This window comes from Barbatula barbatula (assembly GCF_947034865.1).
Source record: "Barbatula barbatula genome assembly, chromosome: 5".
Taxonomy (NCBI): domain Eukaryota; kingdom Metazoa; phylum Chordata; class Actinopteri; order Cypriniformes; family Nemacheilidae; genus Barbatula; species Barbatula barbatula.
The window spans coordinates 25,379,202-25,392,760 of NC_136769.1; the positions used below are offsets into that span (position 1 = coordinate 25,379,202).

The 13,559-nt window shown below is 40.3% G+C and overlaps 1 long non-coding RNA gene across 1 annotated transcript in view; it reads left to right on the top strand.

Annotated features, from left to right (window-relative positions):
- LOC306893760 overlaps nt 1-4,851 on the top strand; it is a 90,895-nt gene extending 86,044 nt beyond the window's left edge. Inside the window, exon 3 of the long non-coding RNA XR_013786621.1 lies at nt 1,064-4,851. This is a non-coding gene — a long non-coding RNA (uncharacterized lncRNA). The remainder of the gene's footprint in view (nt 1-1,063) is intronic.
- Nucleotides 4,852-13,559: the final 8,708 nt, after the last annotated feature.

Below are 13,559 nucleotides of genomic sequence, written 5' to 3' on the forward strand. Positions count from 1 at the left end.
ATTGTCAACCCCTGCCTTATTTTCTGTCACTCAAAAAACTGGAGATGCTTAGAGACAGCGTATATATACTTTAGCTCTCAGAGAAGATGTCTAGTCTTTTGTGTTGTTATGTTTGAGGAAGGTCTCTTTACTGGTATTGTGATATTTTGGGATATTGAAGCAATGCTCTTTTTTTATAATGCACGTTTTATATAGATAGATAGATAGATAGATAGATAGATAGATAGATAGATAGATAGATAGATAGATAGATAGATAGATAGATAGATAGATAGATAGATAGATAGATAGATAGATAGATAGATAGATAGATAGATAGATAGATAGAACAAAGCGACTTACATTGCATTATCCTGTACATGTTACATAGGTATCTGCAATCCCCTGGGATCCAACCCACAACCTTGCGTTGTTGACACAATGCTCTTACCACTGAGCTACAGGAAAGTTATAGTGCTTTGCGCAACAGTTCTGACTGAGAGCCATGCAATATTCCATCAGTATCACCACGGAAACCGCTTCATTGTTTTTATCACTGTGCCACTCAGCTAAATCGAAGTATGTCATACACACAAAGCAGTTTATCCTTTCCAGAATGTTAACTTCTGTGTTCCTTTATCTCTTTTTTTGTAGAACTGAAATACAATAAATATACGAGATTACAAATTGCACATACATTTGTTTGGTATACATGTGAACGTGTGCACCACAATCTGCACATGGGTGTACATGTGATGTGATAGATCTTTTTTACAATATCATTTTATATCCATCACAACTTCAACTTTAACCCTCTAAATCCTTTAAAAACCAGAGGGTTTCAAAAACACTCCGATGTTGTTCTGTCGAACTGTTGTATAAATGTAATATTGCTCTTGTAGTCATGTGATAGGGCTCTATATAAGCGGCTGTTATTTTCTCCTGTGCTCGGCCTGTGGACTCGTGCCTTCCTGCCATCCTGATATAGAGCCCTAATTAAAATGTTTTCATGGATGTTGTTATTTCCTAATCAGGGAGAAGCATCAAATTGAATCTGAATGTTTCTATATTTATTTATTTGCAGATTTTGTGAAAATCATCATGCTGTCACTTTCCACTGCAGATGAGGAATTTCATGGAAACAGGTTCTTTTTGCACACAATGGACTTATATGAATGAAAATTCATTGTTATAGTTTCATATAGACCATTCAGGCACTGTTTTTGCCTCCATTTTATCAACATGTTTTTGTACTGTTTGTACTGTATTTATAAAAACAATAAAAATTGTATCAACAAAATCCATGTCGCAATTAGACGAGAGCCGCTTGCCAGAAGCCACTCCCATGACGCGTATTTCAGTCATGAAGCGAGTAAACTCAAAATGTTCAAGCGTCCAACTACTGGCGAATAGCGCGTTTTATTCGCGCAACTCACGTTTGGTGTGAACACTCGGGAGTGTCGGTCGTAGAAGTTAAAGAGAAAACCGATTTTCATTAAAAACAAATCGCACTAAACGTCAAATTCGAGTTGATCGATAAAATCAATTTATTGCCCAGCCCTAAGTCATATATTATTATACACCATACAACTATATACAAACTATACGCAAAGGAAGACACCATGGACGAAAAGCAGGTGGGAGGGAGGGAACAAAGATTGCGACGGAAAGAAACATGGTTAGGGGTGGTAGGTGAGATTACAGGGATTGTTACAGTGAACTTTATAAAGAAATGGTCAGAGACATGCAGGGGAGTAACTAGAATATTATCAGCAGTGCAGTTACAGAACTTTCAAGTAGCTCAGTGGTGATAGCATTGCCTTAACAATGCACGGTTGTGGGTTGGATCCCAGGGGATTGCAGATACCTATGTAAAATTTATAGAATAATGCAATGTAAGTTGCTTTGGATAAACGTGTCTGCCAAGTGCCTAAATGTAAATGTACCAAGGTCTAGGTCCTCTCAAACGAGGAGAGCTAAAAAGTTGGCTGCTTGTGGTTTGTCTAGTTGGATGTTAAAGAAATGTGTGAGTTCACAACACGGGGTCTGATCAAGACAGATGAAGGCTTTGCAGAATCAGATCCAGAAACAACGATGTAACAAGATCCATAAAAGGAAGGAAGGAGACGGGAACATAAAATAACTTTTAATCAAATACACACACACGAACCACAACATAAAATCCAGGCCTGGTCCTCTCTCACTGACGGTCCGGTCGCTCGTCCTCTTATGCTCCACAATCTCCTCCGTGAAAGGAGACCTGTGCGCGTACAGCTGACGCTCGTTAACACACACGCACTGGCCTCGCATCCCGGCTCTCGTCCCACCCACAAACGCCTATCATTGTGTAAAAATATTTTCAGTTTCTTTTGAAACTATGGCGAAACAAATTAGACAGTGGTGAGCCGTCGTAGTGTAATGCCTTGTTTGTCAAAATGACGGACAGCCTTCAGATTTTTCCATCACTGGTCAATGACAGAGAATTTTCAGTTAACGAGCCCTCTAATTGTGTCATATCTCTAGCGGTGGCTCGTTCTTAAAGGTGGGGTGGGTGATTTCGAAAGGTGCTAACTTTAGCCTGCTAGCACTGTAATTATAATCCCAAACGAATTACAAACTAAATCCATTAAATTATTCTGGAAGCATGTAAATACCTGTCCAAAAGAAAGAGCAGCAACCATGGTATCTCCTTTCAGACCCACAGGCAGGGAGCTGTGTCCGTCGTCTAAAAGCTGAACCGATGTTAATTTGAGTTTTTCCCCTTTCATGATCCAGAAGTTTTTTCGTCTTTGCTTTTTCAAAAACCAACTTTTGATTTTTAGATTTACTTCTTATCGGTTCTGCAGGAAAGTTTGATTGTTGCTGATTGTCCACCATTCTCCCTACATTGACACGTATGATGTCTGCGCGAACTGGGTGTGCAGTGGTATGCAAAATACGTTGGCTGAAAATGTACACATGACCAGTAACAGCGTTCGGCCAGAACATTTTGATTGGATAAACGTTTTTTGGTCCATGTCTTTCACATATGATATATAATTATTAAATAATTATTTGACCATTATAGTTCTTGATTGCATTCAGGATGTAAAGACATTTCCAACCAAAATGACAAAAAAATTAAAAAGCGAAAAAATCTGGACAGGATCACCCACCCGTCTTTAAGTTTCCAATCAGGTTTGTTGTATTAAACGATTTGGACATGCTCCTCGTAGAGTTCTTTGGAACATACACGTAAAATTGCTAATTTTGGCGAAACGGCGTGAAAGTTCCACACATGTGATCACATGACTGCGGCACCAAATAATTGACGTCCTCACGCATTCTGGACGTCATCACGCGGTGACCTTACCCAAATTGCGATCACTTCGTGAGATCGGCCAAGTAAGTAAGTACTGATCAAGCCATAGAATGGGATTATCCGCCGATATTGATCTGTGCCTGATCGATCGGAGCATCCCTACATGTTTGTACTCTACATTCAGGTCAATGCCACTGGTATTTTGAAAGTTGTTTGGGAAGTTAAATATGCATAGGTAAACCACAAAATGTACATTTTAATGTCATACTTTATGCAAATGAGTTCCATACAGAGAGGAATGGTGATGGAGCCCCCTCTGACATAACAGCCAATCACAGCATTGGAATATAAAAGCACCAAATGCAATCGCCTCTTCTTATGAAAAGGGATAAAAGTACCTTTTAAGCAGAGACTCTTTCTATTGAGTCTCCCCTAGAGACTGAAACAGATCACCCAGGTTCTGAGTCTCCCCTTTGGAGAGGCATAACAGCAACAGCCAGGTTCTGAGTCCCCAGCCCATGCACCCAGAGACTGCAACAGATCACCTAAATCCTGAGTCTACCATCGAGTGAGACAGCAACAAATGTCTGCAACAAGGTTGGATGAGCTCAAGAGAGCAAACTTTACTTCAAGGTACCTTCATCTGTGCGTTCCAGATTGCTAAATGGGATGATAATTGTTACATAACTTACAGTTACAGTAAATATTGCAGTGCATCTGTTTTATAGTCTATACAAATTGTGCCAATGTTCTATTTACCTGAAACTACAGACTCGCCTACATGTTTTGAACTTGTCACGAGTCTACATATTTATTTAGCATGTGTTTTCACTAATTTCAAACAAGGATGTTTCTGGTTACTTTTGCACCCTAGGCAAAATTCTTAGCCCCAAGAAATATAACACAATAAACTTTGAGAAAACACACTTAATAATAATTGAACATACCTAAATACAAGTTCACAAATACTGTATATTAAACCATTACAAAATGTAATTACCTTTTAGAAAAATATCTTCTAAATATACACATTAGGCAATCTAATAAACAGTGGCTTGCGAAGCAATGGTTTTTGTACAGTCGTGGCCAAAAGTGTAGTGCTTTAAAATATTTTTTATAAAGTACATTTTTATTAAAATAAAGATTTTAAGGTAGAAAAACTCTAGTGTTGCTTTATTGCTGTTGTTTTCATTGCAGAGAAAAAATGCGCTACGGAGACCACTTCCTACCCCAGGGAGGAGTTTTAGTGGAGATACCCACATGGTCTCGCTAATAGGGGAGAACACCTGCGAGAATGTGCGGACTGTAAGGGAGTGCCGCCAGAGGTGGAGGTCCACCTAGGAGAGGTCAAGGGCCACCAGCATGGGAGCCATATCATGAGGATGCATCAGACGGAACTGCCCAGAGGGGGGGTTACTACGTGTGGAGCACTAGGTCCGGTTAGAGCTATTGCTCGATGCTCAGGTAACACCCGGCCTAAGGGGGCAGGGCTGCTCTGCCCAGCGCACCTCAAGAAGTGCTAGGCAAATTGGGCACTATTTTCTCTAATACATTAGACGCTGTCGCACCTTTGAAGTAAAAAAAGATGAATATGAAAAATATAGCCCCGAAAGAAAGGCTACAGTGTTTTTTCACTTATAAAACAGGAAGTTTTAATAAAAACGTATTACAACATCTATACCTACAACTTGCTTATCAAACCCCATACCAACTAAATTATTAAAAGAGTTACTACCTGTTGCAATTGAGCAAATTTATAACATTATCAACTCATCAGTTAATCTAGGCCATGTCCCAGGACCCTTTAAGATGGCCTTTATTACGCCTCTTACCAAGAAACCAAACTTAGACCCCAATGAACTAGGAAATCACCCTTACCTGTCTCAAATACTAGAAAATGTAGTGTCAACTCAGTTATGCTCTTTCTTAAAAAAATTACATACACAAAAAAATTCAGTCAGGCTTTAGACCGCATCATAGTACTGAAACTGTGCTTGTAAAATTAACCTAAGTGCTCCGTTCCATACTGTAGACCATAAAATACTTCGAGATCGCTTACATAATTATACCAGTATTGAGGGACAGGCACTACAATGGTTCAGATCTTACTTATCAGACAGACATCATTTTGTCCATTTAAATGAGGAACCATCAAATCTCACGCAAGTTAATTATGGATTACCTCAGGGATCGGTTCTGGGACCCGTGCTGTTCTCCATATACATGCTGCCCCTCGGAAACATTATTAAAAAACATGGAATTAGCTTCCATTGCTATGCAGATGATACTCAGCTATATATCTCATCAAGACCAGATGATTCCTCCCAGCTATCCAAATTGGCGGAGTGAATCGAAGATATAAAACATTGGATGACTTGTAATTTCCTTCTTTTAAATTCTAATAAAACAGAAATATTACTTATCGGACCAAAGACACGTAAACCAAATATTTCTGATTATAAACTGCAAGTTGAAGGATGTACTGTTACTCCAACAAATACAGTAAAAGATCTAGGTGTTATATTAGACAGCAACCTGTCATCTCGAAATCAAATGTCACAAAAACAGCCTTTTTCCAGCTAAGAAATGTTGCCAAATTACGAAATAATCTACGTGTTGCTGACGCGGAGAAGCTTATTCATGCATTTATGACCTCAAGACTTGACTACTGTAATGCACTACTTAGTGGCTGTCCTGCATCATCATTAAACAAACTACAGTTAGTTCAGAATGGAGCTAACAGAGTTTTTACCAGGGGCCCGTTCTTCGTACGTCGCTAACTCGGTTAGCTGGATTTGATTGTTGAAGATTTGGCATGATCTTGGATTGTTCGGTTCTTGGACGCTCATCCTGGACTTGCTGTCATAGCAACAGGTCCGTAAGCTTGAACCTGCTCGGGAGCAGGCTAACTTCATGTAAACAGGATTAGATTGCGGCTTTATAAGCGGAGGAGATAGGTAAGTCTGTCGCATCTATGTCTTGTCCATTTATACGACAGCAACAAGGTGCAAGAATAATTCGCAGAGCTTTTCAAATGAATCGCGTATTGCGTGATAGACAGGATCCTTTAGCGCAGCGCGGTAGTGTCATTGTTGAGAGATACCGTTTTTCTCCTGAGGGTGTTATTTACATCATTCATTTGTTGGAACCAAACATTACGTGTTCAATACGGAGTAGTCGGGCTTTAACGACAGCACAGACTGTGTGCATTGGCCTGAGATTCTTTGCGAGTGGCACTTTCCTTTACACTATTGGAGATGCAGAGAACTTGGTGAAAAGTGCTGTCTGTCGTGCCATTCGCAAAGTTTACCTGGCGCTCAAGCAGTTTTTAGGGGTTTTTGTGGTATTTCCAAGCCACTTAAGACCCCAACTTGTAAAGCAGGATTCTTTTGCTATTGCAGGTACATTTATAATTGATAATGACATGCAATCATGACCATACCAATAAGTATGACTAACAGTATGTGTCCGTCAGGCTTCCCTAACGTTATTGGTGCCATAGACTGTACACACGTCCCCATCAAGACCCCACCAGGCCCCAATGAGGAGGATTTTGTTAACCGAAAGGGGGTTCACAGTGTAAATGTGCAGGTAAATTACTATTACAATTTATAATATTCCTGATAAGTGAAAAAATTTGAATGAAATCAGAAAGTATGCAGTTGACTTCCGGACTATAAGCCGCAACTTTTTTAACACGCTTTGAACCTCGCGGCTTTAACACGCTTTGAACAATGACGCGGCTAATATATGGATTCTTCCCACTTTCAAAAAAATGTCCCCCCCAAAAAACATATTTTGTGACGTGCTCTTTTTTTGGCAGCATGAAGCTTTCATTAGACGAATGAAATTGCAGAACGGGTTAAGATCAAACAACTTTTTTGTTTACTGTTTAGACTAAATCGAGCGCGCTCAAACTTCCCATCATTCTGATTACGGTAGTCATTTTGTCACCCTCATCATGGCAAACACATGGAGAAATGCATATGATGCAGCTTTTAAGTTGAAGGCGATTGATCTGGCTGTTGGAAAAGGAAATAGAGCTGCTGCACGGGAGCTTGGTCTTAATGAGTCGATGATAAGACGTTGGAAACAGCAGCGAAATTCACCGATGCAAAGATAGCGGAGAATTCCATTGTCCCGCACAACATCATAAATATGGATGAGGTTCCTCTGACGTTTGACCTGCCTCTCACTCGGACTGTCAACAGGAAAGGTGAATCATCCGTCACGCTGAAAACAACTGGGCATGAAAAAACACACTTTACCTTTGTTCTGAGCTGCACGGCATCGGGAGAAAAGCTTCCACCGATGGTGATTTTTAAACGCACGACGATGCCAAAAGAAAAATTCCCGAAAGGAATTGTTGTGAAAGTCAACAAAAAAGGATGGACGACGGAAAGCCTAATGCATGAATGGTATACGGAGTGTTACGGCAAGCGACCGGGAGGATTCTTTCACAGGAACAAGGCATTGCTCGTTTTGGACGGCATGAGGGCCCAAATAACAGATTCGGTGAAAGAAGCCATCAAGAAGACAAACTCAATTCCAGCTGTGATTCCTGGAGGCACAACAAAGTATTTGCAGCCACTCAACATCAGTGTAAATCGTGCATTTAAGGTGGCGCTCCGTGTTCAGTGGGAGACTTGGATGACAAGTGGGGAGAAATCTTTAACTAAAACGGGCCGGATGCGAAGAGCAACTTATGGTCAAGTCTGCTAGTGGGTGCTGACAGCATGGAGCATTGTCAAAAAATCCACTATCATCAACGGGTTTCGAAAGGCTGGACTGTTGCGTGTTGAAGAGGGCTCAGCAGAGGATTTGCCTCCGGATGAAAGTGACGAAAGCGACAATGAAAACGATCCAATATCGCATGAAGCAACTCTGAGGCTATTCAACTCCGACACACCGAAGGAGATGACTTTAGTGGTTTCAGTGCACAGGAGGAGGAAGATAGTGACCAATGACTTTCTTGGAAGGCTACGGTTTACACATAATGTTTTATTTTTGTGACAATCCGTGTTTCGTTAAAGCCTATTTATTTTTGTTACACGCCGTGTTTCATTAAGGCCTGTGTAAAGTTAATTTGTTTCAATGTACCGGTAGGCACCTGCGGCTTATAGACACGTGCGGCTTATTTATGTTCAAAATATATATATTTTTTAAATTCAGTGGGTGCGGCTTATATTCAGGTGCGCTCAATAGTCCGGAAATTACGGTAACTAAAATCTCTTAGATGGTGTGTGACTGACTCTATGTTCCATATCACCAATGTGGAAGCAAAATGGCCAGGATCAGTGCATGACTCAAGAACTTTCAGACAGTCACATTTATGCACATTATTTGAACGTGGTAAGGGAACATACATTTCAAGCTCACAGTATTATACAAGGTATTATGCTGAGTCTAACAGAACTGTCATTTTTCCATTATACAGGGGATTTTGACGGGATTTGCTTGGAGACAGGGGCTATGCCTGCAGGCAGTATTTTATGACGCCCTTCCCTGAGCCAAACCCTGGACCACAAACCTGTTACAATGCAGCTCTAGCCAGGACAAGGGCACGCATTGAAATGACCTTTGGGCAACTAAAGGGAAGATTTCAGTGTCGGAGAGTTGCACCTGACAGGGCCTGTGACAGAATTGTTGCATGTGCCATATTGCATAACATTGCCACTATCAGAAAGGAGAGGACCCCTGTGGTGGGGGTGCAGCCTGATGATGACCTCCAGCCAGTGCACTTGGACCAACCTAGTGGCAGAGCTGCACGGGACAGAATTGTGGAACACCATTTTTGAATATAATAAAAGACAAAACAAATATGCTTAGTTTCTTGAGTTTTATTGAAAATATTCTTTATAAAGAAAAGCCAGCAAGTCACCTTTTGCCTGCAATAAGAGATAGTTATCTTAAGTCAGAAATACTACGATGTGTGATAGTGTATTAGCACTTGCTCTGAAGGTCCTTTTGAAGCATCTCTATCTCCAGTGCAATTTTTCTCTTTTTCAAGATGTCGAGTTCTATTTCTCCTCCTAATTTCTCTTTTTTCAACTCAAAATACTAAATTTTCTGTTTAAGATGCCGTTTATATAGGGTACGGATGTCACCCTGTGTATTTTCGTGAAAAAAGGGTCAAAACATGCCTCATGCAACAAAACACTGCCCACCTCTGTATCAGTTCTTTGTGCAGACTGTTCTGTAGGCCTTTCTGTAGGTGTGGACTCCTGCAACTCATGTTGCAGACAGAAAGAATAGGTACACAAGTATATACAAATTAGGGTAAAGTTATTTATGCACTTGCATGTTCTTCCTCCAAAGGACAGTCATCTGAGAGGGTTTCTTCACCGTCCTGTGCAATGGAAATAAATGGGTATTACAAAGTGTTGGACTCTTCCCTTTTGATGTAAAAAAACACAGCTTACTGCATATGCTTCAGCCACCACTTGTCACTTGGGAAATAATGTCATTACAATTAACTACACTGTTAAAAAAAGAATGTGATACATTTTTCGTGGCAACATATTTTAAATGAACTAAAAGTTTAGAAGTTTTCACTTGCACAAACATTTGAAATGACTGTACCAGCCATTTGGATTATACTTCATTTAATGCAGCAACAAACCATTTTACAGTATACAAGAGAATTGAAAGCTCATTTAGCCTAACAGTAATGAAAGTGTTGCTGCTACTGGTCCCTGGCTTTGGGTCTAAGGAAGAGCTGCTCCCAGGGATGCCCTCCACAATGAGTCGGTTTGAATTCAACCCAAGGGCCAGCTCTTCTGCTGGGGTATATTGTGTGGGTGCAGGACCACCACCTGTAATCTTTCAGCCTTTTTCTTGGTGGCTGTCATAAATAGACACATCATTTAATAGTGGCTTTTAAAATAAGGACTGTATAAAAAGTAAAGGCTTCCATTTTGTAGAATATTCTTGTACTTCACATTTACTTGTTCCCATGTTCTAGTGGGTCCCGTGGTGGCTTTGACATAAGTAAATATGAAATAAATAAAAAATACATACTGTAGAAAGTGATAGAAACATCTGACATGGACACCATTTATGCATTTAATTTGTTTGAATGAAATGTTCATTCAACCTTCCATTAAAAGCTCTTGTTCTGCTTGGGAGAAAAACTGGGCGTGTTCTTTAGCCATGCTGAACAGCCAATCACAGCGTTGCTGATCATTGTTTCTACTATCGATACATATGGCCTTTTAAACCAGTGCAAGAACGCGCAATGATCTCAGATAACTCAATCCGGCGATACTAATCATAAGCGGCAGGTGTGTTCGACGTAGAACCTAAACTCTGGAATAGCCTTCCCGACACTATTCCAGAATCAGACACACTCGCCCAATTTAAATCTAGATTAAAGACACATCTTTTCAGCCAAGAGAGTTTTCTATGGAGGAAAACCAGGCGCCAAATCGTTTTTCTATGAGCCACCTAACAGGAACTTAAAACTACTTACTCATAGGTTTTGCTCACATAAAGTTTGTTGTTTTTCCTCATAAGTACAAGTACAAGTACATACGGAATCTGCAGACTTTTCATGTTCATTCTGCACAAAAATTTGGGAAAAATCTGCAGAATTCTGTGGAATAGTATCAAATGTGTTTACATTTGTCCACAAATATAATTGTATGTAAATGTGTTCAAATAGACTTAAAATGCTGCCTGTCTATACTGAATATTTTAATGCATTTTTACATTTACATTTTAGTCATTTAGCAGATGCTTTTATCCAAAGCAACTTACAGATGAGGAAACATTGGAAGCAATTATAACCACATAGGCAACAAAATACATAAGTGCATCAAACTAGTCCATTAAAGCCTAACACAGTATACAAAGCTAAGAATAGTGAGGTTAGTGAGAAGGAAAGGGAAGAGAATTAGGATAAATCAATCAGCAATGTGTTGACGGAAGAGATGCGTTTTTTAAAGATGGCAACCGAGTCTGCTGATCTTGTAGCAGCTGGTAGATCATTCCACCAATGTGAAACAGATCCAGAGAAGGTACGGGAGACTGACTTTTTTCCTTTTTGGGATGGTACCACTAGTGCAGTTGATAGCAGATTTGTTTCTGCTTATTTAAAAAGAGACAGAGAAGCTTTTTTATTGATTGATGCTAAAATGAATGTTTAAACTCTGAATACACAACAGACCACATATGTACTCTGAATTCATTAAAAAAAACAACAGAAAAAGGGCATTTCAAGACCATATTAATATACTATATGAAAGAGGTAACATTTTATTGCTTAAAGAGTTTAAAGCAAAAAGAAAGGGGTTGTGTTAATACCTTATTATGTTGATTTTAGTTTGTAATAATGACATTTTTCACAACACAATGTAAAGATAACTTCAAATAAAACTTAACAAGAGAATTCGCATATCATTTGTTCTCACTTTGAACGGATTTGACCTGATCCAGTGGCGTCTCAAGTAATAGACAGATAAATTATGTTCCCTGAACTTCTCCATGGTTCCTTTTGTTTTAAACGTCTCAAATATCACATTGTTCAACCTCAGGCTCACTAAAATCTTTTAAAAAAATGTTTTAAAGTATGGTGCTTTCGTTGGAAACTATTTAAAAACAAGTAAATGTGCATTGTCGCCAGTGGCGACCTTTGCAGAAATATAACTCGCAAATTAATATTTTTAGTCGCAAATGCGACCGTTTTTGTTGCAGTCTGGAGCCCTGCCTATGCTGTACTCCCTTCAAAGAGTAAAGCTTCTGATGTGTAAACTCTCAAGGGAAAAACACAATTGTATCTCTTAATGTAATATTTCAAATTCATTTGGCAAAAGCCGCAATAAAACATCATCATTGTCTCTATTTGTAGTGACGTTTTGTATGGTTTCTCCTTCCCGAATGGCCTTTCAGAGGGTGATATATCCCATTTGAAACACATTGATGGTTATTCAAGTAGGATGTGCTGATTGAGGGATTGGCCGGTGTCGTCCCCCAAACTGGCGGCGCCCTCTTTGGGGCAGCCCTCCCAGACTATTTTGGATGTCTCCCTAAATAAAACACCTTTATTATACCTAATTTAGGTTGGAAATGTATCCCTAATTAACACACAAGCTGATGAGTTGAATCAGGTGTGTTATATAGGAAGATATCCTAAACAATCTGGAAGGGGGACTCGTGAGTCTTATGCTGGTTCGTCTGTTATTGGGGAAGTGATATCTTGTGACGTTTGAAGTCAGGTCAAGTTAAATGTGAAGTCTTGTTTAGTCAGTCTTTTGTTATTTGTCAAGTGCGGGCCTTCGGCCAAAGCTGGTAATTCAGGGTTCAACAGCTGCCTCAATGAACCCCTCAAGCCTGCTGAGATGAGGATGCTGAGGCTTGGTGGACCAGATCTGATACACAATGTCTCGTGAAGAGCCCAGAGTCCCATCCGAGGCCCAACTGCCTGGTCCATTGCCCTCAATCCCGGAGGACTGCATCACGGCTCAATCTCTGGAGGACCCAGCTCCACCCACCTCAACTCCCAAGAACACTGTCCTGCTTCACGGGAAGCGCATGAAGGAGGGTTTCTTGGATGTCTGCATCCGACGTGTCCTCCACAGAGCCAGCCACAACCACTGCAGAAGCCCCTCTATTCGCCACGAGCTCTGTGGCTCGATCTAAGAGTAATAGGAGAAGAAAGGGAGTTTCCATCTCCCAGTAACCTCCTGAATCTGCTCCTCAGCCACAGCCAGCTGCAGCATTTTCATCGCCGACTCTATCGAGGCCATTGAGTGTCAGAGGGATGGATTACATATTGTGTAACCAGTCAAATCTTGTAGATGCCCTTTGTAGTCAGTTCCTATGCAGGTGCCTAGTGAGCTGGTAGCCAGAGACGTATCTGGCATACTGTATTTGTGTTGTCATTTTATAAGGAAGACTCATTGTTAAACCCGACCTGATAATGTTAAAGACTCATACAGAACCATTAATAGTGCAGTTCATCATACCCTGTACTATTGTGCTGTTTAAAGATGCAGTGTCTGCTAAAAGGCTCTGCACTGAGATTCAGAACAATAGCTGCATGGGCCAAGCACCAATGTTTTGGCAATTAAATTTCATGACATCTTTGTGGCGCTATCTCTGCTCGACATCATTAGCATGCCGACAATGTTGTTCCCTTCTTGCTGGCCTTTCATTTTTTGTTTTTCTCACACACAGGATAAATGACCTTTCCACCAATCTCCATTCACTGCACTTCTATAGCACTGAATGGAGAGACTCAACAAAGGTTGACATAATTTTCTCAAGCTTTGATTGGCCC